The sequence below is a fragment of the Perognathus longimembris genome, chromosome 16, assembly GCF_023159225.1.
Source record: "Perognathus longimembris pacificus isolate PPM17 chromosome 16, ASM2315922v1, whole genome shotgun sequence".
In the NCBI taxonomy this organism is placed as follows: Eukaryota; Metazoa; Chordata; class Mammalia; order Rodentia; family Heteromyidae; genus Perognathus; species Perognathus longimembris.
Genome location: NC_063176.1, coordinates 16836038 through 16859012, shown reverse-complemented (window position 1 = coordinate 16859012; position 22975 = coordinate 16836038). Strand labels below are relative to the sequence as shown.

The following is a 22975-nucleotide window of genomic DNA, read 5'->3' as shown; positions in this document are numbered from 1 at the left end:
TTGCGGCTTTCTCGGGAAAGTCACGTAAGCCTCAAAGATTTCATTTTGGACCTAACTTAGAAGTAAAAATTCACTTATGGGTGTTTGAGTAAAGTAACCAGAGGCGGAAGGTGGGGAAAGGGGAGTGTTTCCCTGAGTGGAACTGATTGTCTTGTACCTCTGAGAAAAAGCCCAAACTTTCAAACTTCGTGTCACAGTTACTTCCTCGCTCATTGATTCTTGCAGAATGAGAAGTACTATTTTTTTTTTCTTTCCTTTCTTTCTTTTTTTTTTTTTTTTTTTTTTTTTTGGCAAAAATGAGTGAGTGTTCCTGAGGGCATTTTGGGTTGTGCTGCTACCACACCTTTGAAGATCGTTTTACAAGTGTGGGAAACTGAGCGAGCTGTTTTCCTTGACCTCGCCATGGCTAAGTTGCTGTGTTGCTGCAGGGGCTGGCACGGCTCCGCTCTTCCTCGCTCTCGCTCCTCCACTCTCCCCTCACCCTCTCAGCCCGGGACCCACGGAGGGGGAGGCGGTAGGGGAGGCTGCTTACACTGATCAGGAGCAGAGCGGGCAGGCAGGTATTTCTCTACCACTCTCCTCCCCCCCCCCCCCCCCACCAACTCCCCGCCCCAACAACATAGTTTGGTTTCTGGAACAGAAGTCTATATAACTCAGGGACTCGAAACTTTGTTGAGCAGCCTTCAACCTGAGCTCCCCGGGTAGTCAGAGGAGCACTAAAAACCAGGCCCAAGGCACCGGTTGTCATGGGAACCCGAGCGCTCTCGTCTCCCCGGCGACCTCGTCCCCTGGGAGGGGGCGTGGCCGAAAGCCCAGGCCAGCCAATGAAGTGGAGAAGAGCGCGGGGTCGGAGACGCGCCGTCCACCCAGAGCCGGGGAGGCGATGAGTGACAGGACGAGGGGCGGGGTCGGCGCGGCCGCCGGAGGCGGAGCTTCCCGGAGTGCGCGGAGCTGGGGCGGCCGCTCCGGGGCGAGGGTGACACACCATGATCCCCGTCCCTCGAGGTCTCCGAGGTGCCGGGCAGCCGCGCGCCTCAGTTCTTCCGTCCGCCTCGGGCGCCCCGGCCGCGCTCGGAGCCGGCGGTCAGCGCTGAGGCGCCAGCGCAGAGGCGCTCGCGCCCGAGGGTTACGACGAAGTTGTGGAAAGGGGCGCGGAGCACCGTCGGACGGCGGAACGTGAGCGCCCGGCTCGCGGTCAGGCCGCCGGCCAGGGTCGCCCGCCCGGGGCCGTTTCCAAGGCGTGGCGGCGGCGGGGGAGATGCTGCTGCTCTTCGCCCCTGCCCGAGGCTCCTCGCTCTGCTCCTCCGGCCCCAGCCCGCTGCCCCTCGGGGGAGAAAAGGTGGTGGCTTTCCGCGCCCGCCGCGGCTGCCGACGGTCCGCCTGGAAGCCGCGTTCCCGCAGCCCGCGCCCCGCGCGCCAGTAGCCGGACCTGGGGTCCCGACGAGCCGGTAAGGACGACCTCGGTGGGGAGGCGCCAAAGTACACCGCGCGCCCTCCTCGCCCTCCTCCTCTCCGGCCTCCTCCTCCTCCTCCTCCTCCTCTCCGTCCTCCTCTCCGTCCTCTTCTCCGTCCTCCCCACCCCCCGCCCCAGCCGTCTCTCCGGCCCCTAAGCCCAGCCTCCGCCGCCCCGGTTGCACGAACTTCTCCGGGCGCTTGGTGGGTGGGATCTGGATTCGCTTCGCGCCGAGGGCGGAGGGTGGGCCGGCTGGGCCGGGGGAGGATGGGGCGAGGTTTCCCCGCAGCCCCCGAGGGGTGAGGGAGGGACTGTGGGGTAATCGGGGATGACATCGTCCCGCCGTGCCTGTACAGACAGCTCTGCCCCGTGCGCGCTCTGGGAAGGGCTCCCGGAGTCTGTTTCTCATTTCTGTGAATGATTGTGGGGGATAGTGTGGTTAGAGGCCGCCCAGAAGAATGTGTCTGTGTTCGCGATCGGGGCACGGCGGGTGGGGAGGGCGGGAAGGGGGGCCGAGAGAGACGCTGCCGGCTGCAACCTCCCTTATTGCTTTTCTTCTCCTTTGACTGAGTTCACACTTACCGCCCCCCTCCCCCCCCCCCCACCCGACTCATTGGTCCTTACCGGATCCCGTAAATGCAGAAAGAAAAGTTTAAGAACATTCCTAGGAAGTTTAATTTCCTTCCGTCCAGAATAGATTGCAGAAGGGGGAACCCAGATGATCACTAAGAACAATCTAAGGAACACAGTTTTCTTTGGTCCCCGAGGTCTGTGATCACCACCACCACACACTTCCACACCTAATCTCTTAGATAGACAGCCTTGTGTCATTTTCGTTTAATTGCATCTTTGCAACAACAAACGCAGTGACTTCATAGGGAGCTGCCTGGAGCTGAGTTTACCTCTCAGAAAATGGGGCAATCAGGTTTGTTTTCAAGGCGGGATCCAAACAAAATGTGGGCCATCCTGATACGTGGGTTGAAGGACGCTGGAAAACGAATTAGCAAGATTTTAGTTTTGTATCTGTAGAATGTGTTAAAGGATGGAAAAAATAAAGTTGTCATATTATGAAACAGTACTTGCTATTTTTAACTTCTTGACAACTGGGTTGACAGGGTCAAGGGGGAAAACTTGTTACATTTTCATTGGCTGCTGATAGTGGTGCTATGATACAAATTATTTTAATATCACTTGACACTTTTTAAAGTTAAGGTTGTGCCTGTAGTAGTGAGTTCATAAGGTTAACTACCTTATCATCCAATGCTGTTTGTTACAACTGTTTTCATTACATTTTGTTCTGGCTTTGATGATCATGAGGCTTTGTGGGAGTATGTGTGGGGAGAGGGCAAATCTGCATTAAAAATAAACATTTAAGGTTAGTTATTAAGAAAGGGACTAAACTTATAGTGTGTTTCCCGTTTACCACTAGAGCCAACATTTGCTCTACCATTAAGTAAATTTATCATTGAATTTACATTTGTCCCACCAATTTTTTTTCTAGCATGTAAAACCTATTATTTTTCAGGATGATTACCAGCTTACAAAATGTGTTTCTTTTCATGCTTACTTGTAGTAACACACACACATCACCATCATCATTATCACAATTATTACTGCAGGAGTATTATGACTCTTAAATGCAGGAGTTCCTTTGAGAGCAGTGGCTAATCAATTGCTTGTGGGAAGAGTAGGTTGTAGGTGTTCTTTTTTTCTTTTTCTATTTGTTGTGGGTTTTTTTTTTTTTGGTTGTTGTTGTTTTTTGCTAGTCCTGGGGCTTGAACTCAGGGCCTGAGCACTGTCCCTGGCTTCTTTTTGCTCAAGGCTAGCACTCTACCTCTTGAGCTACAGCACCACTTCTGGCTTTTTCTATATATGTGGTGCTGAGGAATTGAACCCAGGACTTCATGTATGCCAGGCAAGCACTCTATCACTAGGCCATATTCCCAGCCCTTATTTGTTGTGTTTTTGCAGTGTTGAGGAGCAATCCTAGAACATGGTCCATGACAAGCAGGTGTTTTACCACTTAGCTATGTCCAAGCCCTAGTGTTTATCATTAAGTGAATGAAATTTATTCTTTAAGAAAAGGTCATGCTTTACCTCAATTCTAGTAGGCTAAGGATTGGATAGGGGAACTTTGTAGCTTCTTGAATATCAGTTGGATGTATATCTTTTTTTTCTAGCTTATACTTCTGAGCAATCCCTAAAGTATTGAAGGAAAGGACTAAAAGAGCTAAACTAGGGTTTCTTTTCCTAGTCGTCCCCCTCTGCTTCTGACAAAGTGTGTACCTATTCAATAACATACATTTTTTTAGTTGAATCAAATAACACTACTACTTGAAATAGAAAAAAAGTACCACCATATACTAAATCAGGGCATTTAGCAGTTTCTCCTTGTCAACATATTCTCTACAATTTGTTTGGGCAAGCTAGGTGTTAGGGGGTTGTGGTCATGTTCTCAAGAGACTGAGATCCTGGAGTTTGTGGTTCAGAGCCAGCTCAGGAAGAAAAGTCCTTGAGATTTCATTTTCAGAAAAACTAGCTAAAAGTTAGACTGGAGATATGACTAAAGTGGTAGAGCACCAACTGTGAGCAATAAGCTGAGTGCGTGGGTGGTAAAACCACAACTAGAAAAAAAAAGTGAAATTTCAGTGAAGAAGTACCATTAATTTGAGTAGCAAGTTGAATGTATTCTATTAGGCCTCTGATTAAACAAAGTGTAACTATTTGAGTAAATGTAGGGGTTTAAGGAAAGAATCCCAAAACAGAAATGTCAGTGTTGAGGGCAAGGGTGGGGAACCTGTTGCTGAATTCTTCCCCCTCTTCCCCTGAAAACTTCTCTCTAAATTCGAAAATTAATATTTGTCAACTCAGAAACTGGATTTTAGAAAAGACATCTTTTAATGAGCATTTTAACATGACTTCTAATGACCTAAAGTTACAATTCCATGCTTTTTGCAAGTATGTCATATCTAAGTGTGGTGTGTAAGCTGCATTCAGAGGAAGAGTTCCAATAATCCTTTGAGGTTGGGGAAAAAATGAAAATATCTTTAAGATCCTTCTTCTTTTCTAGCTTCCTGAATAAGCTTCTGTTCTCAAAGTGGCTCCCAAATGTGTGACTAATACTAATGGTTTGTGAAGTTTGTTTAATTTCTTATAAAATCCCCAGAAACTCCTAAAAGATCTAATATCTAGGCCGGTATACTTCTGATCCCTAAACTTCAAGTGTTTTTTGCAGTTTCTTATGAGATGCATAAGAAGTTTAAGAGCAGGGACTAATTCTAGTACTTGCTTGAACAAATTTGCTTTATCCTATTCTCTACTATTGAATCCTAATTCTTCCTATTCTTTTTGTTATCTTTTGGTTTTACAATGGAAAAATGTGAAGAAAAAAAAATCCAAGTTGCCAAAAGGGAGTATTTCTTTCTTGAAGAGATAAAGATGTACCTAAATGACCTCTACCTAGTGTCTAAATCCTGAAGAACTTCTTTGTGTTTACTTTTCTTGTTCGTAAATCATTAATAATGTCTTCCACTAAAGTGTTATGTTTTCATCTATGTTTATAATTTAGATGTAGTTTCCACATATGAGAGCAAACACTGGTCTCTTTGGGCCTAACTTACTTCACTTAGTTGTCTTTGTTTTTGTTATTTACATCAGTATGCTCTGGGTCTAAAAGTAAATGGCTTAATTGCCCTTATATACTGCAAAACTTAAGCTTTTGGAAATGTAATGTTCCAAATACTGAAAATAACAATAGACACCATTTCCGCTCAAGACTTGAAAGATTTTCCTTCTTTGGAGAAAGTCCCCCACCCCTCCTTCTCTTTTGTTTCCACATGGGGATTCTTATAACAAGTTCAAAAATTTTGACAGAAAACGTTTATAACTTTCTTTTTTTTTTCTGGGGGTGGGGTGGGTTTGTGTGTATGTGCCTGTGCTCATAAGCTGGCACTCTACCCCTTGAGCCATGCCTCCAGTCCAGCATGTTGCTGCTGGTAAATTGAAGTTGGAGTCATCATCAAATGGAATCTGGCTGGATTCAAATCCCAATCTTTCATGTCTCAGTCTAAGTAGCTAAAATTCTATGCGTGATCCACTGGTGCAGAGCTCTTATTAATTTTAAGATGAACAGATGCAAGAGAGACTATTGTTTTCCTTACAAGAGAAAGCATTTCCTTGGGATGGAGGGAATAAGGAAAAGATCTTATAGTTAGAAAGTGACACTATGTCATTGAATTTAACCAGTTTGCCACTTGCTAATTAATGAAACACAGAAGAAAGAACTATAAAATTCTTCCTACCTGCATCTTCTCATAAAAAAAAATGATGTGCTTTAATCAAGGTTTTATTGGTTTAGTTTGTTTTGAGTATAAAGGAGAGCAAAAATAAAATTAAAAATATCCTTTCTTGGTAGATGGTGTTTGAATATTTTTTTTTTTTCCAAGCTGGCCATGAATTCAGGACTCAGCCTTCTGAGGATTATAGGTATGCACCACCACACCCAGCACCATTTCTGTGTCTTCATGTTTCTCCCCTTAGTTCTTTTTTTCTCCTGTTTTCTTTCTCTTTGTTTACTCCTTCCTTCTTACCTTTCTTCCTCTCTTCCTTTCTCTTTCATTTTGGTCAGTCATAGGGCTTGACCCACCTTTCCTTCCTTCCTTCCTTCCTTCCTTCCTTCCTTCCTTCCTTCCTTCCTTCCTTCCTTCCTTCCTTCCTTCCTTCCTTCCTCTGCTATTCCCTTCTTTCTTTTCTTTCTTCTTTCCTTCCTTTCTATGTCCTTCCCTCCCTCTCTTCCTTCCTTCCTTCCTCTCTCGTTCCTTTCCTTCTTTCCTTTCCCTCTGTCTTTCCCTCCCACCATCTCCCTCCCTCCCTCCCTCCCTTCCTTCCTTCCTTCTTTCCTTTCTCTTTCTCCTTCCTTCCTTAAGATTTTTTAAAAAAAGAAATTAGTTCCTAATGATTGTAAGACATAGGGACTATTTGGCAAGGGAATCAGCAGGAAATAGGACAGGAAAAGGAGAGGTTGATGGAAAATGAGTTGATCAAAGTACATTATATACGTCATATATATAATATTCAGATATGTGTATAAAATACTATAGTGAAACCCACTAAAAATTTAAAGAGGAAAGGAAGGGGTTAAAGTAATGGGATGAATTTAATTGAAGAATATAGTATGCATATATGGGAAGATCACGATGAAACCCCTTTGTATAATTAATTTACACTAATAAAAGAGAAACTGAGTTATTTTTAGCACTGTGATTTATTTTTAAATATCTAGAAAAATATAACTAAAATAGACATTTAAATATTTAGGGATTCTTAATTATCTAGCTCTCATGTGGTTAGATATTTCCTCTGAAAAAATAATGTAGTTAAGTTTATTTATTTATTTTTTAGGGCAGGTTAGTTAAGTTTTTTAAAGAGGACAATAATCAGTATCTTTGAACAGTGAGTTCAAATTTTGATGAACTGATTAGTTCAATTGAAACAAATTAATAATTAAATTCATTGATTCATTAATTACTTCCTTCTTTCATGTCATAGCTTTCCTATTCCTGACTTGAACTGGTATATAATTTCTGTTTAAATTTATTCTGATACTGTTTTCTATGTCTAGTTCAAAAAATGAATTTATAACCTATCTTAGTTTTCTAAGCATTTTATGCAGTAGAATAGCTATTTGAAATAAACCTGAAAAGTTGAAAACTTCATTACAATAAATATGGAATTTTAGGTCAGAAATGTTCATATGTCAAATCTAACTTAGATAAAACTATGTTCTATTCAGTTGTGTTCACTTGGAACCTTAAATTCTGGTACTGCTTTAAGTAGTAGAAAAATGAAAAACAAAGTATGTGATACTACATCAAGCCAGCAACACTGTAACTTTAGTTATAAATCAAACAGACATATTCTTCTATGTTTATTGCTGTTATACCATATACCTTTTAGAATCACAATGAAAAATCTAGAACATGTTATTCTCCAATGTTAAGATTAATGGGAATGTCCTTCAGTGTTTAAATGAAAGAAAATATTTTTATATAGTCACACTATATCACAATGTGTGATCAAAGACTAATCTAAGCTGTTTTAAAGTAATACTGCCTCTGAGTATCTCTCCAGGTTTATTTATTTATTTGTATTTGTTGCCAGTCCTGGGGCTTGAACTCAGGGCCTGAGCATTGTCCCTGGCTTTTTTTTTTTTTTTTTTGCTCAAGGCTAGCACTCTGCCACTTGAGCCACAGCGCCACTTCTATATATGTGCCTTTTTCTATATATGTGGTGCTGAAGAATTGAACCCAGGGCTTCATGTATGCATGGGAAGCACTCTTGCCACTAGGCCATAGTCCCAGCTTCTCTAGGTTTATTTACACACATTAAAGCTACTTCTAACTTCAAAGCAATTTTCAGATTTTGTTGATTGAAAAATAGATACCATCCTTGCTTTTAAAGGGATATTAAAGTATCCACTGTTGATGAGCCACACCATTGGAGAGTTTGCTAGTAGCAGTAAATATGTAATGGTGAATCTAGGCTCTCTTAACCACATTTGTACACCATTTCTGTTGTTTTCATTGTTTCTTGCTCATGAATTCCTAGTCTCTGCTAGGTCTTCTACCAGGCATATCTGTAATAGACAAAGGGGACATATCTCCATACTGCTTAGATACTCATTTTGCTCACTCAAACACTACTGCAGTCTTGTAGCAATTACAAATTTTACTGGGTATCACAATAACAAGTGACCTGACAAAGGTTGGAATTTCTTTTCTCTTCTATCAGAGATCAGGTGTAAGCAACCCTCCACAACCCCTGTGGTAGCTTCAAGGCATGACAGTAAACTCAGATATCTGCTTTTCTGAGATGAATGTCTTTCATCCTCAAAATGGCCGTATGGCTTCCAGAATTCAATTTAAAAATGCCCTTTCAAAGTAGAGAGAATATGGAAGAAGTAGGAAATCTATTAAAAAATTATGCCCTGCAGCTTAATCAGATCCTTACAAAAAGATGAAAGCCTTACCAGTGCTTTCTTTGTGGTTTAGCCATGCCTATTATAAGGGAAGTTTAGAATTGTAATTTTTTGCTAGAAATTTGTTACCACAAAACAAAAAACTAGGCATATTACATGTATGTAATTATATAACTACAGTATGTTTACATATGATATAATTACAATATATTATATAATTAATAATGCAGTTATATTATATGTAATAATGTTATGAGGCATGTGTGTGTGTCTGTCTGTCTGTGTCTGTGTCTATGTGTCTGTGTTGGTACTGGGGCTTGAATATAGGACCTGGATGCTGTCCCTGAGCATTTTTGCCTAAGGCCTGCATGTTATCACTTGAGCTATGACTCCACTTCTGGCTTTTTGATGCTTAATTAGAGGTAAGAGCCTCATGGGTTTTTCTGCCTGGGTTGGCTTTGAACTAGGATACTCAAATCTTAGTCTCCTGTGTAGCCAGGATTATAGCCATGAGCCACTTGCATCTGGCTTATTCTAGACTTTGTAATATCTGGTCGCTTCTGGTTTGGTGGAATTTGTTTTACCTTGTTTTGTGACAGAGCCTTAGTATGTATTATAGGCTGGCTTGGAACTTGCAATGTAGATCAAACTGGCCTCTAATTCATGATCCTCCTGCCTCAGCCTTTCAAGAACTAGCATTATAGAATGTGGCACATGAGGAGCTAGCAAATAATTGGCACACTGAAATTACACTGTATGGAAGCTTGTTCATGACCATTAAGATTATTTGGTATTTTGGAGGTTTTTGCTTTGTTAGTACTTGATTTCTACTGTTAAAATGCTAAGTTGAGTTAGTATTAACCTTTTAGCAAAACAAAACTGTCTGCCTATGTTCATTTGTAAATATTTACCTCTTGTGAAAACTGAATCCAGATAGTCATGGTTTCAAACATGTTAGGAAGGACTTTATAGTAGAAGAGTTCACATTTTGAACTTAGGTAGTTCTCCATCTGAGTTTGAGGCTTTTTTAATGGAGTAATTTTGGGTAAATAACTTAAATTTTGTGAGTCTGTTTTGTAAAGTGGAAATAATACATGTTTGTTTTATAGCCATCAATTTTGAATTGTAAGCATAAATGATTATATATATATCACCATTGTAGTGCATAAGAATTCTTTACATTTTACTTCTTTCTGCTGCTAGAGGACTTGGGGTTAGAATAGCCTGAGAAATCTGACAATAATGCAGAGACAAAAATGGCTTATCTTTCATCACCAGACTTTAGCCTTACTAATTTAAACTTTGTCTAGAAAACTAGTGCCAGTGCTTTGCTTTTCAAATTGCTGTGTGTGTGTGTGTGTGTGTGTGTGTGCGCGCGCGCTGGTCCTAGGGCTTGAACTCATGTCCTGAGCACTGTCCCTGAGCTTTAGTGCTCAAGGCTAGCACTCTACCACTTAAGCCACAGCTCCACTTCCGGCTTTGTAAGATCTTTTTAGCCAGCATAAGTAGGGGACACAGAACAGAAAAAGGTAAACAGTTTAAAGGATACTAAGTAGGTAAATGTGCCAGCTATCTTGGAATATGTGGGAAATAAGGAAATAGGCAAAAAAAAAATGTTCACAGTATTTTTGGCTACTGAAATAGCAACAGTCACAAATGTTTTATAAACAATACAAATTTAACTTTATTTTGAATGTCTTTTGTTTCTTCTTTAAACTAATTATACTTCTCAAGTATTGGACTAGATGTGCTACCCAGATTCTTTTCTGTATCCTGAGATAAGATGAAAAAGAGAAAGAAAAAAGGGTTCCTACCCAAACCTTAAAATCTACGTTAAAAACACACCCACTGGAGTGGAGAACCCCAGAGCACTGAAAAGCCAGATGTCCGAAGAAGGGGTCACACTGAGGGACAGGCTTGCCTGCCCCTCTCTCATGAGAGTGTTGGGGGTGTGTGAGGGGAGGGCAAGAGATCCAAACTGGCAGTTTCTGAGGGTTAAGGATACCTGGGTTCCCACTAGTTGAGCCCCAGATGGTCAATTCCCAAATATCCTGTGAGAAGCCCAAGTGCCTCTTGATAGGGTGAAAACATTTGTTTTAATAGATAACAAAGCCCGATTTTCTGCCTTCTATGACTTCCTTAGATCTCTATCTAAATGGAGCTGGATGGTGCCTGGTGGTGCTAAAACCACAAAGACCAAAAGATTTGCTGCTCTCCTAGCTTATAGGTCACAACCTTTTATCTTTATCAATATACCTACCTCCATGTCAGGCAAAGAATAAATGTCTTTCTAAATTGTATGTACAAAGATAATTTAAGATTACTTTCTTTTTTGGTCTTCATTTAAAAATGCTATTATTTTACTGAAAAAAAGTTCCATATGAATTAAAAAACTGCAAATTATTTCAAAATTAAGAGGGAAACAAAAGGATTTCATTAGAGATTTTTCTCAAGGAGGAAAAATACAGGAAATTCTGTTTTGGAGGAAAGAAAGTTAAGGGAATAAATGAGGGAGGGATGGAAAGGGTGACACTGATTAATATGCATTGCACACATAAGTTTATGTATTGACTTGAAGCCCATTTGTTCATTAATTAAAGTAATTCAAAGGAAGAAAAAAGAAACACCACTCACAGGAAGGAAACCATTGTATATTGTAAAACACTAAGTACAATAAGGTTTATTCTGTTGTCACTAGCAGCTTCAAATTGGGAACAGAGCTTGCTGAGCTGAGCGTTGAAGATACCATTAAGTGTCTTGGAATGAGCATGCAGTTTTCCAGAGCAACCTACAAATTCAGCAAATTGTTTAAATCAAAATCTTACCCTGTTGATTAAAAACTATACTATCGTAGTGGGTTTTAATTTACCATTACGTTGATAAGCATAAAGTGGCCTTTATATTTATTTGTTTATTATGATAAACAGTAAGATTCAAAGCTTAAAATTAATTGGCAATGTTTTCTACAAGATGTTTTGACTATACAGAGTAACTCTTTTGTTTTTTGCTAGTCTTGGGACTTGAACTCGGGGCCTAGGCACTGCCCCATGAGCTTCTTTTGCTCAGGACTAGCGATCTACCTCTTGAGCCACAGCACCACTCCTGCCTTTCTTTTTTTTTTTTTCTGTTTATGTGGTGCTGAGGAACTGAACCCAGGGCTTCATGCATGCTAGGCAAGCACTCTCTAAGCCACATTCCCAGCCCTGTAACTTTCTTTTAGTAATTAGCATTCCACTTAGTATCTACAAAAAGTTTTGAAGTGAATCTCAGCTTTCCATCTTAAACTCAGATAAGCTGTTTAGTGTACCATCAATTGTGATACAAATCACGGATCACATTTAGAGTTATTACCCACTCAGAACTTGATATTTACATTTTTAATTCCAGAGAAAAGCATTGTGAAACTCCTTGGCTTATTAACAGATACTTGCCTAACATCAATTAGTCGATTGTTAAATAGCTATACAATTTAGCATAGGCTTAAAATAGCATCTTAAGTAGACAGATAATATGGATGACTGTCCCTGCCTTGACAAACAAGATGTGTGTCATGTTGGCCGTTATTCTTTTCTGCTGTTTATGTTGCCAGTTTTTTCTAAGAAAAAAAAAACAAACCCTGAGAATGTAATGTTAGTATGGTATTCACTTAGCATGTCTAAAAAAGTTTCAGTTAACATATATATGTGTGTTTAAAGAAATATTTCTGTATATATATACAATATACTTGGAACAGATTCATCCTCCTCTTCATATTCCCATTGTTTGTTACTCCTGTATCTCCATTTTTATAATTAGCTTTTTATACTACTTGAGAAATACTTGAAAGCTCAGTTGCAAGGCTGTAAATATGATATTATATACTCTCTGTATAACCTAACAAGGTTAATTTATATATACAGTATAAGTCTATATATTTATTTTGTCCATCAAACCACATAAGTGAATACTGAAAATGGTTACAATGATAAGATTCTATTGCAATATTTACTGTGTACCAGGTCTTTTAAGAATTCAAAGGGAATACCAAATTTGAGAGACACAGGGTAAAAAAAGAGAAATAACTACAAAAGCAATACTTGCAAAACTGTTTGGTGTAAGAGAACTGAACACCTGGGGGGGGAGGGAAAAGGGGGGAGGGAGGGGGAGGGAGGGGGGCATGAGGGACAAGGCAACAAACAGTACAAGAAATGTATCCAATGCCCAACGTATGATACTGTGACCTCTCTGTACATCAGTTTGATAATAAAAATTTGAGAAAAAAAAAAAAGAATTTGACATGTATGGAGCCAGGCATGATACACATGTCTTCAGTTTGCATGGGAAATATGAGACTTTAATTTGGAACCTATACTTAGGAGGTTGTCGTGTGCTTTTAAATAGCTTGTGCTACATTTTTCTTTGATTTCTCTCTCCCCCATGCTTGCTCTCCCACATACTCGCGCACACACATACTCTTCTGTCACTTTAATGTTCTTCTACTTCCATGTCACCTACAGTCTTTAACAGCAGTGAGTTGTATATGGCCTAGTGGCAAGAGCGCTTGCCTCGTATACTTGAAGCCCTGGGTTCGATTCCCCAGCACCACATATACAGAAAATGGCCAGAAGTGGCGCTGTGACTCAAGTGGTAGAGTGTTAGCCTTGAGCGGGAAGAAGCCAGGGGCAGTGCTCAGGCCCTGAGTCCAAGGCCCAGGACTGGCAAAAAAAACCCAAAACCAAAAACCAAAAAACTTTTGTGTAAAGATAAAAAGTGACATTTTGAAAACTCATAAATATATTCCAATATTTGCTACAGTACTAACTGTAGAGTTATAAAATTGGAAGCAATGTAAATAGCCTAGCAAAGAGAATTTAAAGTATTCCGAATTTTTACAGTGGATTTTGTGATGAGCAAAAATTAGAGTGATGAGAAAATACAATGTTCAATAAAAAGGCAAAACTTAGTAAATAAAGCAAGATTGTAACCCTACTCTTTGGTTTTCTTTGTTTTTGAACACTTTCATCTAATAATAGCAAAAAGTATCCCCATTGATCTGTAAGGGAAATCAAACTATTGTGAAGAGTTGAGAAACAGTTGAGTTATGATACTCCACACAAGGGACTCTTTTCTTTTTCTCTTCTTTTTTTCTGTTTCCTTTTCCCTTTCTTTCCTTCTTTTCTTGTTGCTGGGAATCAAAATGGAAGCACCCTACCACTGAACTACATCTCCAGTCCTTAGGATTTATTATTATTATTTAATGTAGAGGAGATTCACACAAATTACCAAGTATTGTATTATTTTAGCCAGTTCTTTCATTAGGTATATCAGACATACTTAAGGCTGGGCGGCCATTTGATGATGATATTTAGGTAATAGTAATTAAGAATAGTATATACTTATGCGATATACTGCTTAATGTGGTAAAAACATACTTCCTCGAAACAACCTTAGGGTACATGCTAGTACTTTCTCTATTTTTACAGTTGTGAAACATACGACAAAGTTTATGTTAACTAACTTAACAGAGTAACATAGGTTATATGTGGGAGAGCCAGCCTTGGACCCCAAATTTCCAAGTCCTTTGCACTTAGACATTACACACTAGATATTTTAATAGTGACCATCATGTCTAACTTTTGGATCAGGGTTAGAAGAACTTATTAATAAATATGTGCTCTTAAGGGCAGTTTATAACCAAGTTTCCATTCCATGCTACGTACATTTAAAAATGGTTCTTTAACTGGTAGTATGGCTCAAGTGGTAGAGTGTCAGCCAGGCAAGCAAAGCTGAGATAGTGTGAGACTCTCAATTCAAACTCTGATACCTGAAAAAAAGTTCCTTAAAATTAAAAACTGGTTGGTATGGCAAAGGATAAGTGGTTGATTTCTGTACTGGAAACTACTGAGGAGACTAACAACTAGAAGGATTATGCTGCAAGGCCAACACAGATAGAAAGTTTTTGAGATCCCCCATTTCAACCAAATGCTGAGCATGATGATGTGGGACTTTCCTCCCAGCTGCAGGGTAAGCTTAAGTGGGAGGATCATGGTCTCCACTCACCCTGGCATAAAAGCAAACCTATTTGAAAAATATCCTGATGCAGGAAGGGCTGGATATGTAAGTCACATGGACTGCCTGTCTTGCATGTACACAACCCTGAGTTCAAACCTCACAAAAAAAGAGAATGAAAGAAAGAAAAAAATAAAAGAAAAATCCTCATTGACAGCTGTTATTAACAGAGCCCCAGACTGCTAGTGACTTGCAAACAAAGTTTCTTTTCTTCTTCTTTGAATCAAGTCTTTCACTAGGCCTGGATGCTTTGAATGTGGCAGGATAAAGAGTGTCTAATAGGAGGACTACAAGAGTTTCTAAATTGTAGTTTATTGTATGGCTTTAAAATTCATTCATAGTATAGTTGGCTGACATTTGGACAAGTGTATTTATGTACTAAGGCTTTTTGAGACAATAAATTAACGTCACTTTTAACCGTTTCCTTCAACTGTTCATGATCTTTCTCTCATTTTTTGCACCGAAGAGTTATATACTGAGTCCATATGGAAGTAGTACTATAGGACATTTTTTAAAGTAAAAGTTCTGCTGTCCACTGAAGAGCATGAGTTGTACAGATTTTATTATAGTAGATATAGTCTGTCTTAGTATTTTAAAGTATCTTAAGGTTTAGAGTAGTTAAAACTTGTGTATTTGTACAAAGTTGAAAATGTATTAAGAGACTGAAAAGTAAAATCATTTTTCTGTATTATCTTCCCTCTCTGGGGTGCTTTTCTGTATCTTTCATTTCCATAATGTCACCAAAGCCAGGAGAAAACAATAAGGACATGCCAATTGATGTTTAGTCTTTCCTCCCATGAAACTATCTCTACCTTCTTTTTAAAAAAATTAATGATTTTTTAAAGTTTATTTCCTTATTGTCAAAGTGATATACAGAGGGGTTGCAGTTTCATATGTGAGGCAGTGCATACATTTTTTATATGTACCTTCTTAATATGATAAAAAGTATGAAGCCTTTGAAAAAATTTTTACAACTAAAAATTTCTTTTTTTTCTTTTCTATGCTAAATAACACTCCTTTGTTTTTTGCTTGCCTTTTTACTTAAAGGACCTCATCAGTCAAAATATTCTCATTTTTTATCACTAATCCTATTTGTTATCAGCAGTTAAAAATCGATTAGTAGGAAAAACAAATTTCAGTGTATTAACATTGCTCTTAAATTGATTTTTTTATTTTACCTATGGTTGACAAATTCTGAATACAACTGAACTTGGATTATTTTCCCTTTAAATGATAACTTGAATCTATTTCAGTTCCCTTATAAAATATGAGGATGCAAAGAAGTTAGGTATATATATATATTTTTTTTCTTTGACTTTAAGCATGAATATGGAAGACTAAATTTAGATTTGTTCTTATTATGTACTGGGTTTATATTTTTTCCTTCTTAAATACAGTTCTAGAAGAAAGATATGCCAGAACACAATTTTCTCATAACATCACTTCAACTATTTGCACTGTTTTTCATTGAAATACAGGTAAATAGAGGGTATAGTATGGTTCTCAAACATAACTTATATCTAGATTACCTGTGAGCTTGTTACAAAAATAAACTTGCCAGGCGCCAGTGGCTTACACCTGTAATCCTAGCTTTTCAGGAGGCTGAGATCTGAGGTTCCTGGTTCAAAGCCAGCCTGGGCAGGAAAGTCCCTTAGACTCTTATCTCCAATTAACCACCAGAAAACCGGAAGTGGCACTATGACTCGAGTGGTAGAGCACTAGCCTTGAGGTTAAGAGCTCAGGGATAGAACCCAGGCCCAGAGTTCAAGCCCCACAACTGGCCAAAAATAAATAAATAAATAAATAAATAAATAAATAAATAAATAAATAAATAAATAAATAAATAAATAAATAAATAAATAAATAAATAAATAAATAAATAAATAAATAAATGAACGAATGAATAAATAAGATAAACCTTTGGGGTCCTGATGTGATGTTGAGATCCTGGTGTGATGGCACAAACATATAATACCAGCTCTCAGTAGGTGGAGGCAGGAGGATCATGAGTTCAAAGCTAGCCTGGGTTATCTAGTGAGATCTTATCTCAAAAAACAAAACAAGAAACAAAAATACTTTCTGGATCCTCCGGAATCTATAATTAAGAAAAAAAAAAAGTCCCAAATACCATTTTCCTTCTTTTGGCAGAAAACATGTACCCTTTTTTTGTTAATCTTTCTAGGAATTCTATCTCCCTTTTAAAGAAATTACGCTGCGTTTTTATTTTCTTGCTAAGAATACAAATTAATTCTTGGGGCATTAGTATATATACACTCCAAATCGGGTATTATTATCCTGAATGTTTAGAGGGGCAGAGAAAGCCTAGAAGAGCAAAAGAAATTTGAGTAGAAATGAAAATAATTGTGTGAATTTAAGAAGTCAGACTCTAGCTAACATGGATCTCTACTACTTACTTTGAGTTCTGCAGTTTTTTTCTTCAAGACTTTTGTATGTAATCTCTCCTAATTTTTTAAGTCTCCTCATTTGTATTGGCGACAAATCCACAATTTTGCAAAATATGGTGTTAACCATTACTCTGCAGACCAAACAAAAAATGCCAAGAAAGCCCATAGTCCACCAGTGGGCAATCTGTGCCTTGTACTAGCTTAGCCTTCTATTGACATGAGCTTAACGTTTATTAGGGAATAATAGTGGTAATAATGATTCTAGGTATCATTTCAGTTAATACTTCACTTCAGCATCCTGCTAAATTTTGAACTTTTATGGAGAAAAAACAAAGAAGCAAACTACAAGATAGCTCCTGAAAATTACAGAGGTTGGTATGTTACCTGTAAATGTATCAGATTCCTGTTTTTCAGGATTCTGTTAATTAATTTGTGATGGTGCTAGGGTTTGAACTCATGGCCACACACTTGCTAAGCCTGTATTTACCACTTGCCATGCCTCCAGCCATTATGATATTTTATGAATTTTATAATTAACATTCCTTTATAGGGCCTACTATTCTTAACTTTTCCTGCCTTCACATCATCTTGCTGTCTCCATCTCCCCATGAGTGTTCTTTTCATTTGCAAGAATTAGAACAGAAAAATTCTTCCTACAGAAACTCTAGAGAAGGAAAATCACTTTGTGTCTTAACCTAGCTACACAAACTTCCAGACATTCTTCCCCATAGCACTAAAATGCCTTTGCCTTAATACTATTTCTTTCAAGTGTGCTTTTTAAGTAGAAGAATGACTGCCTTTAAGGATGCTAATGAAAGACCCACAGAAATAATCTAGAGGGGCAACCTCTTAATCATATAAAATTTGACCCCAGTCTATCAACTGAGATGCCATTTGCTGTGGTTTATTGCAGAGAAATAAATATAATAATCTAATGAAAATTCTTTTAGTCATGACGGAATAACTGTGTTGAAATTTACCCCCTGCCTACAGCAAGTGAAATATGAACAAAATACATACTTGAAGCAATTTTTAGTACATAGAACATCAGATAATGAAAGATAAGATAGGAACAAGATGGCCTTATGGCTACCTTGGGAGAATTTCCAGGATGTAGCATGTAGGAGAGAAGCTGGAGAACGCTGGACTCAAGAGTTCAGAAGGTGGAGCTGGAAGTCTGAGGAGTTAGCAAAGCATAACACTGAGGAATGAGAATTACAGAGAGAAAACCCAGAGGTCTACAGAGTGTCCCCTTTGCATTTTCAACTGTGTATCAGTATCACATGCATCGGAGGAAACTACTTGAAACCTGAAAAGGAACCAAACAAGGAAGTAAGGAAAGAGTTCCTGCACTCACAGAAGGCCTGGACTAGTGCCTGTTCCCATGAGGTAGACGAAAACATAAGACTCATGAGGCACTGCATAGAGCACATAAATGTAACTTGCCCCAAACAGGAACAATAGGCATTCGTCTGGACAAACCTAACAAATCTTAAAAAAAACAAGACCTGAAAGGATCAAGGTACTAATTTTTCAATAATTTGAGTTTATCCCTAAGCAAAATTCAAGAATATCTACATATGCAGTTTCACCCAACTGCATAAAATTCACAGTATAGCGTCCAACCAAAAATTTCCAGGAATGCAAAGAAGCAGAAAGATATGATCTGTATTGAGAAGATAAGTCAACAATGAAAACTAAAATAGAAGATAGTATTGCCAGATAAGATAATCATTTTAAAAGAGGTTTTATAACTGTATAAATTCAAAAGTGAAGTCAAAACACAACTGTTATGGCTTAGATATAAAATACCCCTAAAAGACTCATGTGTTAAAGGCTTGGCCACTAGCAGGTGGTGATATTAAGAGGAGATTCAAAGGTGCTAATCTCACCAATGGTTTAATCCACTGATGAGTTCATAGCTGAATGGGTTACTAGAAGGACCGGGAATATGGGTCATTGGGGCATGCTTTTGAAGGGTATATTCCTGACAAACTCTCTTTCCTCCTCTCTCTCGCACTCTCTCTCTCCCCTCATTCTCCCTTCTCTTCCCCTCGCTCCCCCTCCCTTTTACCCCCTCTCCCTTTCTTCCTCCTTCTCTCTTTTCCTCTGTACCACATGCCTCCACTTAATTTCTCCCTTACCATGGCCCAGAGACAACCAAGTGAAATGAAATGGCCATGGGTTGAATCTGGTGAAACTATGAGCCAACCCAGATCTTTCTTTGTTTAACTTGATTTTCTCAGGTGTTTTGTTGTAAGAATGCAAAACTGAATAATGTACTTAACATATCTACAAAGATTGAAAAGTATACAGAGCATCAGTAAGTTATAGGATACTTTAAAGGGCCTACTACATGTGAAATTTTAGTCCCTGAAGAAGAGGAGAGGCATGCTTTTTGTTTTTGTTTTACTCTCACTTCTGGGGATTGAACTCAGGGCCTGGGTACTGCCCCTGGGCTTTTGTGCTCCATGCTAGTGCTCTACTACTTGAGCCACTGCTCCACATCTGGCTTTTTGCTGCTTAATTAGAGATACAAGTCTCATTTACTTTCCTGCCCAGGCTGGCTTCCAGTTAGGACTATCAGATCTCATTGAGTACCTAGGATTGCAGGTGTCAAACATTGGTGCCCAGTTGCATGATGTTTTTTAGAAAGTGAAAATTCATATTTGCCACAAGTCCCAGACATATAAAACATGGAAAAAATTACACCAAGGCACATCTTAAATGGTTCCTGTAAAATAGTAAAGCATGTAAATTAAAAAAATAAATCTTGAAAGCTACCATAGAACAGATACACTATGTGTCAAGGAATAAAGATGAGCAAATATTTTTTGTCAAAACAATGCAGATATGAAGACAATATAGTAATACATTCAAAAGACTGAAAGAAAGTTTTTCTACCCAAAGACAATGTTTTCCAAAAGCAAAATTAGAGGAAAGATTTATCTGTTTATTTTGTACTGGTTCTGGGGCTTGGCACTGTTCCTGAGCTTTTCTGCCCAAGGCTAGTGGTCTACCACTTGAGTCACAGCTCCACTTTGACTTTTTGGAAGTTCATTGGAGATGAGAGTCTCCCAGACTTTCCTACCCAGGCTGGCTTCAAACTGATCCATAGAGCTCCGTCTACTGTGTACAGCCACCGGCACCCAGCCTGGAATGAGACACAATAGCTTAAGGAATGTGTCACCAGCAGTTCTGTACTACCAGAAATATTAAAAGAAATTGTTCAGACAGAAGCATAATGATACCAAATTTAAAATGAACATCTAGAACTTCTAGCTGCATTGATAACTGTAGATGATACTTTTTAACATTTTAAAAGACAGAAAAAGAAGAAAAGGGAAAAATGTGGAAAAATAAATAGCAAAACAGTAAACATAAGCCTAATCAATCACATGTAAGTGCTTCAGCCACACTTACTAAAAGAACTCAGCAGGTTACCTTCTTAAAAAAAAAATGCTACTCAGCTTGGTGGTGTCCTGGTAGTGATAATAGTATTAGGGGGTGGAGCTTTGGAGAGGCAATGAAAGGTCATGAAAGTTGAGACCTCATCATTGGAATTAGTGCCATACAAAAAGGGGCTTTTACACATCTAGATAGACATACCACGGGGAGTATAGCTAAAAAGTGCCACCTGAAGCGAAGCACTGGTAGCTCAAACCTTTCATTCTAGCTACTCAGGAGCTGAGATCTAGAAGATCACAGTTTTCAGCTAGCTGCAGCATAAAATACCCAGCAAAAATGTGGGCTGGAGGTATGGCTCAAATGATGGAGCTCCAGTTGAGCAAGCAATTGAGCCCAGAGTGATATCCTGAGTTCAAACTTCAGTATCACCAAAAAAGTTTTCTATAAGAAAGCAGGCTTTCAATATACACTGAATCGGCCATCATCTTGACCTGCAACTTCTTATCTTTTAGAGCTCAGTGAAATATTTCTAGTTTTTATATAAACTAGCTACTTTATGAAGTTTTATTACTGTAACCCAAAGGACTGAGATATTTGGTTTAACGTAAAAACATAGGAAAATATTAAAACAAACAGAAGAGAACTGGCATTGTTAATACCATACAAAATAGATCTCAGGGCAAAGAATACTATTAATGTGTATATCTGTGTGTTGATAGTATATATACTATATATATTTTTTATTAATTGGACATAAATTTTTTTACAAGGTGTTGTGCAAAAAGGGTGCAGTTACATAGTAGGGCAGTGTGTACATTTCTTATGATATCTTACGACCTGTTTTTTTATCCCTTGTCTAGGTCAGGTTGACATATATGCAATATACAATGTATCAAGAACATACACAGTATTCACAGACTTGGTCTCTACTGTCTCTCCGTCTCCCTTTGTTAACAGTCATATATCAGGGAGATCATGCCCCTTTGTTTTCTGTGTTCTAGGCTTGTCTCACTCAACATTATTTGTTCAAGTTCTGACCATTTCCCTGCGAATAACAATATTTCACCCTTCCTAATCGCTATGTAGTATTCCATTGTGTATAAGTACCATATTTTTTTTATCCATTCATCTGTGGAGGGGCATCTGGGTTGTTTCCATATTTTGGCTATTGTGAATTGTGCCACGATAAACATGGAAGTACAAATGCCTTTTTGATATCTTGGATTTTGCTGTTTAGGATAGATGCCTAGGAGTGGTATGGCTGGGTCATAGGGTAGGTCTATATTGAGCTTTTTGAGAAACCTCCATACTGTTCTCCAAAGGGGTTGTACTAATTTGCACTCCCACCAACAATGGAGAAGGGTTCCTCTTTCCCCACAGCCCCTCCAGCATTTGTTGTTTCCTGAGTTCAGAGTATAGGCCATTCTAACTGGGGTGAGGTGGTATCTCAGGGTTGTTTTTATTTGCATTTCCTTTACTATCAGGGATGTTGATAGACACATACATTGTCAAGATATATATACATATACACGTATGTATATATATATATATACCCATGTGTACACATACATGTATTTATTTATAAAGAATATTTTCAGGAATAGTATTCCTGATAGTAATATCAAGGAATATAGTACTATCAAGTATATATAATTCTGCCAAGAATACTATATATGCACACATATACATATATATCTGTTGTATCATTTCTGTAATGACACTGGGGATCAAGAAAGCATAGCCAATTAAACATGTATGCAACAACTGAAGCTCAGAAATACATGAAGCTAAACAGATATAACTGTAAGGAAAAATTGACATACCCACAAGTGTAGGTAGTTCAATACATCTTTCTCAACAGTTGACAAGCAAGTGACAAAAATTTGGTAAGATGTAGACTACTTTAGCAGCCTATCAGCAAATCTCACCTAACTGACATTTACAGGATAGTCTACCTAACAATACAGGTTTTTTTTCTAGTGCACAGAAACTATTTACCCAGATAGTTCACATGCTGAAACATCTGAAAGCATTCAGGTGATATAAAATAATCTCTGAGAAATTCACAAATAAAAGACTCGATCGTATGGGATGCAAATGAAAATTCAGTATTTAAAAACAGGAGAAATGTAAGCTCCAAAAGAAGAGTCGAGGTTAATTTATAGAATTAAATAATGTATAAGTAAAGGAAAAATGTCTCAAAAAATGACCTTAACTTGGAGGCGGGGGGCAGGAAGTGGGAGAAAAACGAGGGAGCCAGTAACAATGTTCAACAAGAAATGTACTCACTACCTTACTTATGTAACTAACCCCTCTATACATTACCTTGACAATAAAATTCAATTTAAAAAATTAGCAAACTCAGAAGTATTGGCTAAGTAAGTAGAAGAAGGAAAACAATAAATATTGGAGTATAGGGGCTGGGGATATGGCCTAGTGGCAAGAGTGCCTGCCTCATATACATGAGGCCGTGGGTTCGATTCCCCAGCACCACATATACAGAAAATGGCCAGAAGTAGTGCTGTGGCTCAAGTGGCAGAGTGCTAGCCTTGAGCAAAAAGAAGCCAGGGACAGTGCTCAGGCCCAGAGTCCAAGCCCCAGGACTGGCCCTCCCCCCCCAAAAAAAAGATTGGAGTATAAATACATAAAACTGTAAAACCTAAACCTGGATCTTTAGGGATATCA

General features: G+C 38.7%; 1 protein-coding gene across 6 annotated transcripts in view; it reads left to right on the top strand.

The window, feature by feature from the left end:
- The first annotated feature begins 981 nt into the window (after positions 1 to 981).
- Positions 982 to 22975, top strand: part of Ptpn13 (protein tyrosine phosphatase non-receptor type 13) — a 174874-nt gene continuing 152880 nt past the window's right edge. For 4 of the 6 annotated variants that reach the window (XM_048364271.1, XM_048364268.1, XM_048364267.1 and 1 more), the window contains exon 1: positions 982 to 1448. The gene's annotated coding sequence lies outside the window, so the exon portion shown is untranslated. The remainder of the gene's footprint in view (positions 1449 to 22975) is intronic. The other 2 variants (XM_048364270.1, XM_048364272.1) reach the window with 1 other exon arrangement.